Here is a 15008-nt window from a genome sequence, read left to right on the forward strand (position 1 = left end):
TTCACATTGTAAAGAATCAGCCAATTTTTCCTTAAACGACTGGCTGGTTAAAGTCAGCAGAACTTCCTATTTACAAAGCTAAGTGAATAATCTCTTGGAAGGGGATACTTTGCTATGTGAACAGCCTTTATTTCCTAAGTAAATCAGCCACTTCAATGAGTCAGAAAAGTCATCAAGAAGAGAGCAGTAAAGCACAGTCTTCATATAGCACAATGAAGGAGAACGTACAGTCAGTGTATGCCATAAAGAAATATGGCTGTGCCCAGGTAACCTGGCTCTGAAATGAACCTTTACAACCCGGCCTAGTACCCAGCCCCCATATCCTTCAAACATTGCAGGACAAAGTCTGCTGTGAATGATGTTGATCCTCTATTAGGAATTGTGCAGCCACCATCAAATTCAAAGTGTAAGTCATCACTTATCTCCTCCTGTTCCTGCACCCAACCCTTTAATTATGCCAATTAATGTAATCCACTCATCAGGAGGGGGTGGCTGAAACTCATGGCAACCTAGAAGAACAAGTCAAGTAATCTAATAGGGAACTTTCTGCTAATAAATATATTCCTTTAGAATGTAAGCTCCTTAGGACAGGGTGCTCTCCTCCTCCTGTGTCACTGTCTATATCTGTCTGTCATTTGCAACCCCTATTTAATGTACAGCCCTGTGTAATATGTTGGTGTTATATAAATCCTGTATTTATAATATTAATTTCATTACAGGTTCAAATTAAGCTTTGCTTGTTCTAACTATTGAGTAGATACTTGTTTGTAGAAATGTATTCTTGAGTTTAACAAGTACCACAATAAAATGCAAGCAGTTTTCAGAACGTAATTAAGCTTTGTTTCAGCTTCTAAATGCCTGTACTGTACAGCAAAGCTTAGGTTGGGTGAAGGAAAAGAAGCACAAGAAGCCAATCAGTTGTGCTGTATAGTTCATTGGCACTCCAGAGACATAAGAAGAGATGTGAGTGGACTTTAGCCTTTAGTGGATTAGCCTGCTACTTCTCCTTTTACTATCTAGTCACTGCGTGGGAGAAGCAGACCATGCAGTCCTGTGTATATCACAGGACTGCATGGACAGAAATACAAATACCTTAGTGGGGAAAACAGCTTTCATAGAGGTATTTTGTTGATTTTTTTTAGCTGTTTGCCTGGAATTCGGGTTTAACACCTATGAAACAAAACCTTTCAATCCTAGCCTACCCTTACTAGTGCCAAACATCACCTCTTAACAGGTAAATAGCCACAGAATCCTGTAGTATTCATGTTTTAAGCAATTTAGTTTATACTGTCAGCTACCATATTAAAGGACCTTCTATGTGACAACTGGTCATATTCAGTGATTTCATTAACTCCTTGTTTTTGGTTTTAAAAGAGAACCTGTCCCAAGTAGGGAAAGGTGATCAGGTCTGTGTGAAGTTCATTCCCTGACTACTTTATCCTTAATATCGCTGTACCCTATCCACACTCATAGTTAGGTTGTCACTGCAAAATACCTGGTGATTTGAGGAACATTTGCCATCCACCCTCCCATGTGACTAATTGGAATGACACTGGATTTTTTTTATGACAGGCACACATCAATTGTAACCAATCTGTAATCCAAAATCCTGGAGTGAATGTGTGGTGCAGCCCGCACCTCAATCCTCCTATAAAGCCGCCATTCATACCAGGGTTCCTTCAGAGGTTGTTTAGGGTTCCTTAAACTGCGGCTGATTGACCTACCATTTAATGATACCTGCAATGTCCTGGGGCCAACACCACTTGGGGGAACAAGCCGCATACCTTTATTGATGGTTTTAGTTGTCTATAGGGTGGTATTCTATCTCCCACTGTAAGGGGGCATTCTTTCCGCTGGCCCACATTTTCAGAGGCTTTTTACCCACTGAAAAATAAAAAATTGGTCCCCCATGACCTAAAAGTTAATTCTAGGGTCCCTCAGTGGTAAAAAGGTTAGTAATGCTGCTATAAAATATATGCACAACATTTCCGTACCATAGGAAGGAGGCTGCAATTGCCATACAATATAGGGACGCAGAGTGCAGTGTACATTACACAACACAATGCCTCCAGACTTGTTTTCCCGTACATGTTCCCCACTGTGTCTATAGCCTGCACTTGAAAATACGTCATAAAACAAAAACAAGTCAGGCGGATTGCATGACAACATGTGTGTGTGAACTTGTCCTGACCAGAAGGATCTTAGAACTTGTTTAGAAGATAACTCTCTGTGACCTTCAATCCTTTCATCCACAATTGGTTTAGCTTCTTGCTGACAGTAAATCCTTCCTCCAGTTTGTTTCCTGTCAAATGTGGTGAGAAAAAAAAAAACAGATGATCAAAGATTATTGGGAACTTCCCAGAGGCTTCTTTGTGCATCAGGAAAAACTCTATTTATTGCCTGACAATTTACACACATTGAGGCAGGCCAAGTTCACATGTATAAAGTCACAGCAGCGAGGCCACATACATATGCACTGTACTACACTGCTATGCGGAGGGCTCATTTAAATGGCCTGCCTAAATAAAACTTTTGTGTTTCTTTACATTCATACTTCAATACATGTCAGACAACACAATATGTTTGGGTGGCATTAACAATAATGGCACCACAGTGAACCAACGCTTTATACAAAAGTTACCAACAACCCACAAATGTGAATCGGGCCACATAAATTTGTGTAAACTCCAATATGTGCTCTATCAGTAAGGAATTTGATTCTTTTTATGTCACACACCTCTGCACACCCATTTATATTAGTTATGTCACCTGCAGAATGTATATGAGTATTTGTATGGTGCTTTCTGTTATACACCAAACACCTGGATAACTCTATACTACAGAGATACAGGTCATTTATTACATCTTTATAGTAGGTTAATGGAGGCAAACAGACTTTCCCAACCTTTTTGCCTAAAAAACCTTTGAAATACTTTTTTAGATCTTAAAAAACTCCTGATGAAACCAATTGGGGATCAGTGAGAAAAAAGCTCCTACAATGGTGGTCAGCGGGATGAATGTCCTCTTTACAATGGTGGTCAGCGGGATGAATGTCCTCTTTACAATAGTGGTCAGCAGGATGAATGCCCTCCTTACAATGGGGGGCAGAATGTCTCCCTTGCAGGCAGCTAAAACAACTATTGATGTCTTGCTGTTGGTTCTGACAAGTGATTGCTCTGGAACTAGGCAGGCTCCATTTTATGGGATGTCATTCATCCTCAGTTCATGGAACCCCAAGCAACCTATGGTGGAGCTCTAGGTTTTGATGGAACCCTGGCTGAGAATACAAGGCATAAAGCATTACAGCAAACAAATCCTATGTATAAATCAGTCTGGTAAGCTAAATACAGAAATCAGAAAAAGTATTTATTTGTATTGTAAAAAGAATGCAGAGTCTTTTCGACATTACAAGGTCATATTTATGATGCAGTGTTCTCCCTAGCCCTTTTCAGATGCGCGCACTTTTCAGTAACCACCCGGCAGTTTTTGAGTGCTCACAAAATATGAGGATTTACTTAAGTTAAACACTCAACATATATTATATCTTACCTATTAGTGATATAGTACTTCCTTCAAAGTGATAGTGCCCAGGAAAAGGGACCCCTGCCTCAAGTACACTCATTGCCTGCACTCTCTGACAGTCCTGCCTGCACTTGGATAACCAGCGCTTACCAGTACAAGGGAGTCTGTGAGCTCCTTTCCCATTACAGTGAATGGGTCTAGCAGCAATTCACATGACACCAGTGTACGCTGGATGTTTTAGTCCTGTCCGCAATGAAACATGGTGACACTGCCTCTTTAAGCTACCTAAAAATGTAATATGAATGATTGACAAGCATGTATGATCTGACATACCTGAAGTACAAGGATCAACTGCAGAACACACAAATGTGTCAGCCCAGCAAAAGCAAGCAAACCTGTTTCTATCCAAGGGAGGAGATAAGCAGAAATAGGAGAGACTTTTGGAGTCACTTATCTCATAAGGAAATAATAGCAATAAGGAAAGAGTTTCCTCTTATCAAGCTCTAATCATGCAGCCAGTGGGGGTCAAGGTCTTTTATAGCAGCAAGTATGTATAAGCTATTTTGGGTCTAAGATTTTCAGTAGCAGTAATTACATTTGAATTATTCATTGCATTCTTGAGATATATTTCTTTGCACATTGTATGAGAAGATTTATAGCATATTCTCTCCAGAAAGAAAGCCGATAGTAAAACAACAGAAACAATTACAGAGCAAATATAACCTAAAAAATAATTTGGTATCTGCAGAATTACTAGGAGAAAGAAGTTCTGCTAAAATAGTGTTCATACAGAATATTACAAGCTAAGTGCTAACTGATTACAGACTGATAGCTGTAAGATGAGAGAAGAAAGCGTGGGAACTAACCAAGGATTAATTTATTAATACATGCTATTACCAGAAACTGTTTAGCCCTCAGGCGGTCTGCAAGCAATCAATCCCCAGCCTTGATACAAAGCCCGAGGATGTAAATCACTAACCTACTTTTCATTTTTGTGTGCTGTACTCTTCTATTGGAAATACTAGTTCTTTGACTTTCTAGTTAATATTCTTGAATGATGCACCCTCATATCTATCGCTCAGCTTCATTGCATCATTAACATATATGATCAATCCACAATAAATACAGACAAGCAATTCCAGGCAACAAGTGACAGCAATCTGTAAACTACTAAAACTATTTAGTGAATACTACATCTGTGCAGAAATAAAAGTGCACTCACCTTTCCTAGAACTCTGCACACCCTACTGCATCCAATCCTTATCCTGCTACACTAAAGCTCCATACAGATGTTAGTTTTTTATTAATATCCTTCTTGATCACCTTGAGTGAAAAGCTAGCCTCAGTACAGTCCTTTACAATGTCGTGCAACAACCTGCCATCATTAACAAACCAAACATATGACAGCTTTTGTTTTACTATAAAGGAGCGCGGTTCCTTTTGCTTGTCCTCTCTTCTTCATAGAACAGTTCAATAGTCGATGAGCAGCCTGTATAGTAATCCTTCATAAAATTATTGAGCTTCTGTACCTAGCTGAAGAGTCAGTAGGAGTACAATTTGGTGCTTCATCTCCTATTTGTCATGTCATACAAAATATATCCTGTTGTAGGATATTTCAGTTTGTAACCACAACCTCAGCCTCTTCACTCCATTGAGAAGCCAACTTTCTGCATATACTGACCTTCCCAAATCACCATCTACCCAGAGCCCAAGAAGAAGCCGAGAATTCTCCTAGAATGAGCCTGCAGAGTCCTTGCACCCTTCTAGAATGGATAAGATCCGCAAGGAGTTTAAACTAAAGACCACTTCCACTGACTATATTGTATGTGTACTTTAAAACACACCGATCTACACTTCATACACCGATCATCACACTTCATACAGCTGTTTCTTTAGATCTACAATGCTTGGCATGTTACACAGCAACACATTCTGCCACTTACATATTACATGAAATAAATGCTCACCCCTGTGCTTGTACCATAATTACACAATCTCAACACTTTATGTCTCAGAAATGTCGCTGTCTTTTTTGTGTGAAATGGGTGAAACTAGTGCAAAGAAATTCACTTTGCATTACAAACCATATAGTCTAAATTTATTGATGATACACCACCCTTCTACTATGGCAGAACCTAACCACAACCATTTCCTAATTTCCCAGCTGAATAAACAAACTAGAACTAAAAAATAGCTGGCTCAGGGTATTCAGACAAGTGATTCAGAGGATTTGACAGAACTAGAATAAGGATGATGCTGAACAGATAAATAGGTTTGGTCGGGAAAAGAGCAGAATGCATTATAGACTGCATCACTTTTCCACAGTATATCTGTAGAATATTAAATACCGTATTTTTCGGACTATAAGACGCACTTTTTCTTCCCCAAAACTGGGGGGGAAAAGTGGGTGCGTCTTATACACCGAATACACGTTAAATATACCGGTAATTAAAAAAAATCATACTCACCCGATCCCGCGATGCTGTGGGCTTCTTCTTCTCCTCGCTCTCCTCCCGGCTGCAGCGCGTCTCCTCCTCCTCTGAGAGAGGAGAAGCCGACATGCATACCCCCGCGATCCCATAAGCAGGCCAGCCTGCTTATGGGATCGCGGGGGTATGCATGTCGGCTTCTCCTCTCTCAGAGGAGGAGACACGCGCTGCAGCCAGGAGGAGAGCCAGGAGAAGCCGACACCCGTGCCCCCGCGATCTCATAAGCAGGCTGGATCAGCCTGCTTACGGGATCGCGAGGGCACGGGTGTCGGCTTCTCCTGGCTCTCCCCCTGGCTGCAGCGCGTCTCCTCCTCTGAGAGAGGAGAAGCCGGCACACATGCCCTCACGATCCGGTAAGCAGGCTGGATCAGCCTGCTTATGGGATCGCTGGGGTATGCCAGGGGGAGAGCCAGGAGAAGAAGAAGCCCACAGCATCGCGGGATCGCGGTATCGGGTGAGTATGATTTTTTGGCACAGGGTGATCAGAAGGGGATACATTGTGTCAATGTATCCCCTTCTAATCACTCTGTGTCAATGTATCCCCTTCTAATCACTCTGTGTCAATGTATCCCCTTCTGATCACTCTGTGTCAGAGTGATTAGAAGGGGATACATTGACACAGAGTGATTTTTTAGTATTTTGTTCAGAATCTTTTTTTTCTAGGTTTTTCTCCTTTAAAATTGGGTGCGTCTTATAGGCCGGAGCGTCTTATAGTCTGAAAAATACGGTAACTTGTGGTTTTGGCAATGTCATCCCAAAGCAAAGAATGAAAACAAAACAAAAATGTTATGTATTAACCAAGGAATAACAAACTTACAATAATATAAAAAAAAGCTTACACCCATAAGTGTTTTTTTATTGACTTTTTCTAAACACAGCTCGTCCAGTTATATATCTAAGTTGTTATAGGTAAATAATTACTAAGAACCTGAATTCATATCAATAAACACCTGCAAAAGACATTGCAATGCATTGGAAACCAGAATGGACGAATCACTCCCTAGGCCACTTGGCTGAGAACCAATTTAGGTAAACCTAAGGCTGGGTACACAAGTTCAATAATTATTGTTGGAAAGGATCTTTCACTATCCTTTCCAACGACAAAAAACTGAAACGAGCACTGTACATACAGAACCGTTCTACTCTATGGAGAGGGGAGAGAATGACAGAGCGGTGCCCCGCTGCACTTTCTTCCCTTCACTTTCATTACGATCATTCCTTGCTCGTTGTCCTTGGATCCGCCAGGGTGGTCTGGACAACGAACGACGAGCACTGGACAACGAACGACGAGCACTGTACACACCTCAGATTCTCATCCAATATCAGCCCTGATCATCGACGAGTGTACGTAGCCTAAGCGGGTTCAGATGGAGGAATGTTACTATGGTAAACATTGGGGGGCATCCTAATTGTCTGGAGGTTCTTAGGGGCACTACAGCTCCTAACAACCACCGGACAATCAGAAAGCTGCTCAATGTGCACTCAGAAACCAGCAAGCAAGGAAGTTTATGCAAACCCAAAATTCAAGACCTTTAGTTTGCTGAAGCGAAACAACTGCCACCACTGAGAAAGCATGTTACAGGGGAAGATGGGGACAGAACATTGTCACCCTATAATGGAAGTCACTATGAACACCTTCATGGAAGGAGCACCAAGTATTATTTTAATAAAAACTTCAGAATGAAAATAACTCCTAGGGATTGGATTTACATAAATTATCAGATAGATCTTCGTTTTCAGGCTGTTGGTGTCTCCGAGGAGAATACCGAGAATCTCTTACTCAATTAATTTGTTTCCACACTTCCCCTCTTCCTTGGTTCTTCTCACTTATCCCCTCACCTCCCCTGACCCCACACTCCTCCTTCCTCCTTTGTTCTCGATTTAGTGTTATATTTTAAAAATAAACCTGAATGTGTCAACTAAAACTGAATGAGTGATCTTTCACATGCACAGGAAACCTGATGTCCCAGCTCCTAACCACTGAACTGCTGCATAGCGGGCATGGTAAACTAAATGCAAATCTGTAATCCAAACATTGCTTTCTAACATCAATGATCATACCTTTGTCTAACATGGACAAACTTTGCACGTTTTATATACGAAAACAAGCTTTCTCTTTAAAAGGATACTAAAAAAAAACTTTCAGCTCCAATACAGGCAAGCAATTCTTAATGGATAACTCAAGGATGGAAATAGAATACATTGCATCCTATTAGATATTAGATGTGGTGGCTGCACTCGTCTCACTAGTACATTTTCAGAAGGTACAGAAAATACTGGTTGATCTTGTCAGAAATGCAGTGATCATGTATGTCATTGTGAGATGAATTGGAAGGACAAATAATATGTTTGTGCAGATTGCACACAGGGTCCTCTCCTGTGTCATTTTTTGTATCTGTTCCATCATTTGCAACTCCAAATTAATGTTAATGCGCTGCATATTATGCTGGCGCTTTATAAATACTGTTTGTTATTATTAATAATAACATTAATATTAATAATGATAAAAATACTAATCTACTCACCACCACAAATTTAACAAAGGCAGACATTAGCTTGAGTCTAACTTGGGTGCCAACCATAGCTCCCTATTCAAAGAGATTGGAGGAGTGACGACCCAGAGGCATGACAATTTTAAGAATTACCAGGTAAGACAACCTTAAAAAGTGTGACACCTCATCTAAGGACTGCCAAGCTGCAAAATATTACATTTTGGATTTAGATGTACTTTTATTCAGGACTCCAATGCTACGTGTGCACACTCAATTATTGTCACTGGAAATGATCTTCCATGATAGTTTCCAGTGACACGAGAGTGACAGATGAACAAACGTGCACTGTACACACAGCTCTATTCTCTTCTATGGAGATCTTTCGTGGTCATTCATCGCCTGTCGCTCATTGGGCTCATCTGGAACAGAACCATGAACCATGTCGGGAAACCTCTCTACACATGTCAGCTTCTTGCCCGAGCATTCATATCGGGGGAGAATCATCTGACATGTGTATGTAGCCTTACAGGGAAGCGAATATTCCCCTAACACAGATTTCTGGTCCTAGTGGTAGCTCTACCTAATGGACGATGCAAAAAGGTGATGACTCATAATATGGGACATTATTCTATAAAGATCTGACTACCTGCTGCAACAGAAGGTATAACTGAGTAATGAATGTAAGAATATTTAGGATGAATGATCATAAGAAGGAAGGATAGAGAATAAATGAAAGTTTGTTACTGAGTGACTTCACATACCCTAAACCAAAATAGATACACAGGGAGAAAAAAAAAGCACAATTAGGCTGCAATAACAAACACAAAGTTACCCAATTACCTTGTTATGATAACACATTATTGATATTAATGTTTTTCTTACAGTCAGGATCAGAGTTCAGCTCCGCTTTGAGCTTACCTTGTAAAAACGTTAGTCAGAAAACATTACATTCAGCAAAAAGCAGTGACAATACACGATACAACCAGCACTCCTATTAAAGGGAGAGTAGAATAAATACATTTCCGATATTGTGTTTCGAGTTAAAGGAGTGTTTATGTTAAAGTAATTTTTATGATTACTTTTACATATTTTACATTCTCAAATTACCAAAACCGCAATTGCTGTATACTAAAGATATTACCAGGTACAATTGCTGAAAAGTCCTTCATATGTCCGGAGATTTAACATGATCATGGGATCTGCTTGACCTGAACCGAATTACTGACCCATCACTGTAATGGGCACACTCACTGACCAATAATCAGGCTCAGACAGAATGTCAGACCACCAGGTTTCAGGTCATGGAGAGCAGAAATTGTTTAGACGACTAGAGATTCCTTGGTTCTGAGATTCATATTATTCTTTTATCACTCTGGGGTGCAGCAAAAATGCCAGGACAAAGCCATAAACCAAATGCAATTTACATACACAGGGATTGCTTGGCTTGTATGAGAAGTATGCATTAGGCTCTCCTGGTTTTATAATTTGTGAGCATGGAATATTAGACTCATAAAGTGGTGGTTCCCAGAGAAGAATACCCTGTGCAGTAAATCTGCCTAATTTTCTGTCCAGGTATGGGTGCCTATGGCTAGGTACACACGTGCAATTATTACTAACCACAGATCAACGATCATTCTCAATTATTTTGAACGACCGTATAGTGCACGATTCTGTACATGCTGTAACGATACGATCGTTGAAATATAATCCACCAATAATAATGTACACACACACTAAATACGATTGTTTGAACGCGTAAACGGAGAAAGTGTACCACAGAACCATCCATGATCCCTACACAGAATAGATCGCAAACGATCGTCGCCTAAACGGATCCACAAGGACAGACAGTCGTTTCCAGCAACATTCCTTGTTTATCGGCATTGTTGGCCTGACGCTGCGCACTTTTTTGTTAACCATTATCGAACGATCGGACGTTTATCGTTCATTTCTAATGATGATTATTGCATGTGTGTATGTAGCCTATCCCATACATGAAGAACAAGGATCATCTTGCCAGCTCTCTTGCGTCATCTTTCACAGCCATCAGGAGCTGTCAGCGGTTTTCCATCCATATCTACAATGATTGGAGATATTCACAAAGCCGGACTGTATGATGGTGCAGACCAGCAGCCTACACTTACATTTTTGTAAATAACCATAGCTTGTATTTATTTATCAGTCCCTAAATCTTCTCTATAATGTGTCCACCATAAGCATATTTTCACTTGACACCGCTTTCTGCTGTGTGAAGCCTATTACATAGATGCAAATAAGTTTCCAATGTAAAAACAGAAGACAGATACAGCGGTGACAATAATCTATAACACATGGCCATCATAAAATACATTTTATGACTTTATATTACTGCTCCATGAATAATGATAGACCCAGACAAAACACTACTAAGCTACCAAGTCTAAGCCTGCAGACATAAGGCATGGAGTATAACATGCTTGTATTTGGCACATGTCCTTCTTGCCATCTGTCATATATTTCTAGGAATCATTGCCCACTATCATTTCATTCAATGTTTTCAGCCTATCAAAGAATACAATTCTTCAACATAAACATCCATAGTACACAATAAATATTTAACCTTTTATTGTCCTGTAAAATTTGCATAACAGACTTCTAAATAATATTACTTATAGATGCCTCTTCTGACATTCGCAATCCAAATGCAAAACTGTCCGGGCAACGTCATGCTGGCATTTGCTACAATGGCAGACTGTATCCGGCCTGGCTCTGATCAGTAAAGCAAAGCAATGTAACAGACTTAAAGAGCAACTCCAGCCAAAGCATTGGTTTGTTTGGTCTGGGGAACAGCTGGGACCCCTTACGATTGTTTCATTGCTTTTTGATTTTCAACTTGGGAGATTTTTCCTCATTTCTAACAACAGAAACTGAGGGGAAATCTCCTCCTCTCATACCATCGACAGGACAAGTGTCAGAGGGAAAGGGAAATTTGGGTCAAATAAATTATTGGGGAAGCCAGGAAGCCAAAAATAAAACTTTTACCTCCTCCCCAAAACTAGCCGTTAAAAAATGAAAAGTCTGCTTATCCTTTACATCACACCATGTAAAATAAATATTGAAAAAAAATAATATATTAAGAGAGTGAAAAATAGAATCTATTTATAAAACAGGGAATCAGACATTCCTTCAAATATTCCCTGGTGGGAATCAATTACTCCCATTGAAACACATGAACCTGGATATTCCCACAAGGGAATGTTTGAGGGAATGTCAGATTCCATGTTTTATAGAGGCACCGATTGCACTTACAGCGTCTGGACCTTCTCCCAGGATCCTGACAAGGCTGCGGACCCCAATAAAAGATGATCCAGCACAAAGAAATGAACATGTAGATTTATTTAACCAAAATGCACTGATGGCTCCCACCTATGTTGTGGTGCACTGCAATGCACATAAATAGCGGTATTATTGCAAGGTGTATTGTGGTGCCAGTCCAGTGTTCTCCCTAGCCCCTTTTAGCTGGGTGCACCACCTGGCACTTTTCTGTAACCACCCGGCTGTTTTTGGGTGGTTACTGAAAAGTTGGGTCACAATACAGGAGCTGCCACCCACCTACAGCTTCTTCCCACCCAGCTTGAAAAAATTTCCAGGGAGAATACTACATTTTAATATGAAATCCATGATATACAAATATTGTCTAAGTACAACACACATGAGCATTTTTACTTGAACCTTGCTGTATTTTGTGTATGGTCCTCAACCTCGTGTAGTAAACCATTGTGCCGTTGTCCTTTGTCAAGATGTGTGTACTAAGACCATTCAGTACTGCTCTCCCTTCTTGCACAGTGTGACTGGTCTTGTATCCGCCCCCCTGCAGCTAGGAAAACCTGATAGGCCCCTTCCAAAGCTCTGCTTCCTGCACAGGCCATATGCAGAACAGTAATGATGTCTCCACTTTTTTGGGTTTACAAAGGAATTTAGTGCACACATGTGTACAGCAACCCCCCACCATGTTATAACGGATTGATTGGGAACCACGGCAGTGCACTCTTATAGAGGAAACAACAGAGGGGTGCTCATTCTTCCCCTCTCCATAGACAGTACTCATTCATTCATCTGTTATTGGAAATGATGACGGGAGATCCTTTCCAATGAGAACCATTGGACGTCTGTACGAGGCTTTAGGCAACCAATCACAACCCATTACAGGTCTGACGAACTCTAAATTTGAAAGCCCCTGTAACTCTCTCATGACAAGGTTAGGTTTATGTCCCAATAAACAATAGGAGGGGAAGTGTCAATAATCCTGATACCAGTATATAACAGTGAAGGAAATTTACAAGAAAAGGAGAAATAGAATAAAATTTCACAAACAGAACCCTAAAGGGTTACAGATTACAACATAACATGGAAGCAGAAAGAGGATATGTGAGTGGTGATCACTGCGCTCCTGTCTGATCTATATGGGCTCACAGATGATTAAATGATGAATCAAAGATTATTAACATATTCATGACCAGACAGGATCTCTGATGTCAGACTTTATACTTATTCCACCTGTTCCCATAATATCACTGGGATGCTCCATGTGGATTAGACTCCAGAGCCCCGGAATGCAGGCACCATTATGCTCCAGATCCCTGGCGCTGTCACATTATCCTGCTCACTATTGTTCTGAAGATTCACTTTTTTTTTCTGGCTACAACTTTCTGATTGCTTCCTGTTTCATGTCCAGACTGGAATGTGATCACGATGGTGCCACCGAGCCATACTAATCTATGCATGGCAGATTCTCCAAATCTGGTGAGGGATCCGTAAGATAAATAAATAAAATCAGCACGTGCCGTGATTTATAAAGATCTTAGGATCTGATTTGGAATTCGGATATGCCATGCACCTTTTACAGAATTTCTGTATTTTAAACACATTTTTGGCATTGCAGGAATATGCAACTTGTACTGTTTTTTCCATGGCACACCAACGCAGCATGTTGACATGATCTGAACCCATACAACATGCCCGGGTTCTGCCAGTGCTGCCGGTGTGAAGCATGGATGTGGATTGACATTAATATTATTAAACAGGATTTATATAGCGCCAACATATTACACAGCGCTGTACAATAAATAGAGGTTGCCATATGATATAGCAGTGCCAGCTGTGCCCCATAGCCATATGAAAGGTCACCCTACCCCTATCGTGCCATGCAGGGGGTATTGTACTATCACAAGCTTGTAGATAAAGTGGCCATAACTAATGTAATACAAGTCAGACGAGCAGTGGTGCCCATCCATAGCATGCCCAGTGAATACACACATCAATCACAGCTCACTGCCCAACCTACCTGCCAGGGTGACCCTTTCTCCGTGCAGGGCCGCTCAGTCCCGGAGATATGCCGGCGGTGCCCTCGGTGTGTGCACAGTGCACCCAGCACAATGTACCGACCCTCACCCCCCACAGACATTCATAAGACTGCGAGTCTCAAGTAATGATCCCAAGGCGCATGTGCACGCCGGCCCGCCCTCCCCCCCGCCTGCTCCGGGTGAGACAATGACAAGGAGGAGGCACTGCACTGGGACAAGGAGAAACTTTGCCCGGTGTCACCTGAGGCAGAGTTGTGCCATGGCTCCCCCCAGCACCTGTGCTGACTGGAATTTAGGATCAGGAATTGGGGGGAAAATGAAGGGACCAAACCCTCTGCCCCCCTCATATGTATTATACACCTCAATAAACATGAAATACGTATAATATTTCTTATTTTATACACCTTTTAAAGGAGCCATGTTAGCAATAAATAACAATAAAAAAGGTCTAATCAATCATTTTTTCATATTTGTTATAATTCGCACGTCAGGGAGGGTGTACTTTACCCACGGACTGCGCTATAAGGGGCCCCGCTTGTCACCTCAGGAGATTTGGGGTGTGGGAGGGTGATTCCACCATTTCCAAGGACCAGAGGTCTGGTATTGTCACCTCACCTCATATAGACCAAAGAACGAAAAGAACTACGAAAGGCAGAAATTATTATTATTATTATTATTATTAATAATAATAAACAGTATGTATATATAGCGCCAACATATTACCTAGCGCTGTACAATAAATAAGGGTTGCAAATGACAGTCAGATACAGACAGGAGGAGAGTACCCTGCTTATAATTTTAGAAATAAAAATAGTTTTAGTGTTTTTTTTGTGGTGTCCTCGGTGCTGTAGAAGAAACATTTTCAGCATAGCGTTGGTTGACTTTGAAAATGGCGGCTCACATTGAGCCAGTGACCGGCTATGGGGATGAGGCAGCGTACAAATGGCATCAGTTAAGGCAAATCACTTATTTAATTTTCAAAGTGACAAAATACAGACAAACTTACACAGCAGTAAGGGCTCTATTTGTAAAGCAGGGAATCATTCCCTCAGACATTCCCCTGTGGGAATCTTCCGGCTCCATGTGTATCAAAGGCAATAATGAATTTGCACCAGGGAATGTTTACGGGAATTTCAGATTCCTTGTTTTATAAATAGAGCCCT

At 41.0% G+C, this 15008-nt stretch overlaps 1 protein-coding gene across 1 annotated transcript in view; it reads right to left on the reverse strand.

The window, feature by feature from the left end:
- RIN2 (Ras and Rab interactor 2) overlaps nt 1-13935 on the reverse strand; it is a 109900-nt gene extending 95965 nt beyond the window's left edge. Inside the window, exon 1 of the mRNA XM_072409410.1 lies at nt 13827-13935. The gene's annotated coding sequence lies outside the window, so the exon portion shown is untranslated. The remainder of the gene's footprint in view (nt 1-13826) is intronic.
- Nucleotides 13936-15008: the final 1073 nt, after the last annotated feature.

The sequence above is a fragment of the Pyxicephalus adspersus genome, chromosome 4 (genome assembly GCF_032062135.1).
Source record: "Pyxicephalus adspersus chromosome 4, UCB_Pads_2.0, whole genome shotgun sequence".
Lineage (NCBI taxonomy): Eukaryota > Metazoa > Chordata > Amphibia > Anura > Pyxicephalidae > Pyxicephalus > Pyxicephalus adspersus.